Consider the following 1,600-nt stretch of genomic DNA (forward strand, 5'->3'; position numbering starts at 1 on the left):
TGGCACATAAAGCTCAGAATAGCTGAGCTGAGCTTACCAAGTATAACAGCACAAAATGTCACGCCAGGAATATTGAATGTGGGAGTTCATTGCTCAAGGAAAAAAAAATGCCTCACCTAATTTAAGGAAACTCTAAATGAATCCATTTTTCTGTTGTAAAATCTCTACATTGCAACAGTCCCATCTGGTGCTAACTATATTTGCTCAGAGAAAGGAGTACCACAAAAGAAAGCTTATTTAGAGCACACGATGGTTTCTGGATGGTTCTTCCATCTACTAGAGAACATGACAGAGACCTAGGAAATGGACCCTATGTGTGGACAGAAACTTGTGTCAACGGAAGGTTAGAAACATCACATTCCAGGCCAGGCGTAGTGGCTCAGCTTGGAATCCCAGCACTTTGGGAGGCCAAGGTGGGTGGATCACTTGAAGCCAGGAGTTGGAAACTAGCCTGGCCAACATGGTGAAACCTCGTCTCTACAAAAAAGACAAAAATTAGCCAGGCATGGTGTTGCATGCCTGCAGTCCCAACTACTTGGGAGGCTTCCATCGCTTGGGCCCCGGACGCAGAGGCTGCAGTGAGCCTAGATCACACCACTACACTCCAGCCTGGGCAACACAGTGAGGCACTGTCTAAAACAAAACAAAACAAAAATCACCTTCTGCGTCAACAAGGTGATCAGACTCATCTCACCTTACACCTGAAGGCTGTGCTTCTGTACCATCCATCTCCTGTGAGACGGTCACTCTGGGAAATCGGCAGGGTAGCCAGTCCTACCGTATCAGGGGATTGTAAGTTACTACAGACTTGGTTTCAGGTCAGTGACAGAAATATAGATTAGTTTCCTGCTGTCCCTATCACAAGGGAGGAGTCTGATGGGAAAGAGAACACACACTGCTGGGCTTTGCTAGGAAGCACACACTATCCATCTCTCAGGACCCTGCCTCCTGCTTGTGCCTACACAGCAACTCTGCTCAAGTGACCCTCCTGCCTCAGCCTCCAGAGCAGCTGGGATTACAGATGGGCAACATGGTGCCTTGTTTTTAATTAGTATATATTGGAATATAGTCACTTAGGGTATAATTGTAGCCTTGGTCAAGCTGCATAACCTCTCAGTGCCTCAGTTTCCTCATCTGTGCCAAAGTGGAGCAGCAATAGAATCTCTATTGGACAACTGCTATCATAAGGATCCAATGATTGGTGCATTTGAAGCAATGAAGTGACCGAACCAGAGCTGCTGCCAGGCACTGGCTGACACTTTAGGAGTCCCCAGGGTGGATGATGAGCAAGGGCCGTGCTCTACATTTTGTGTGATTTGAGGGTTTTTAAATGTCTGTGGTTAGTTCACATCCCCAAAGCAAATACATTCTCTCTTCTGGAGACACTCCAGAAGAAAAAACAAAACAAAAACTGATATTTTTAACTCCTAACCCCAGGTACCTGTGAATGAAACCTGATTTGGAAATCAGGTTACTGCAGATTTAATCAAGCTACAATGTGGCCACACTGGGGTAGGGCAGGTCCTCGATCCAATATGTCTGGTGTCCTTATAAGAAGAGACGCAGAGAGGAAAACGCCAACTGAAGATACTTTATGCAA

Source organism: Callithrix jacchus, chromosome 8, assembly GCF_049354715.1.
Source record: "Callithrix jacchus isolate 240 chromosome 8, calJac240_pri, whole genome shotgun sequence".
In the NCBI taxonomy this organism is placed as follows: Eukaryota; Metazoa; Chordata; class Mammalia; order Primates; family Cebidae; genus Callithrix; species Callithrix jacchus.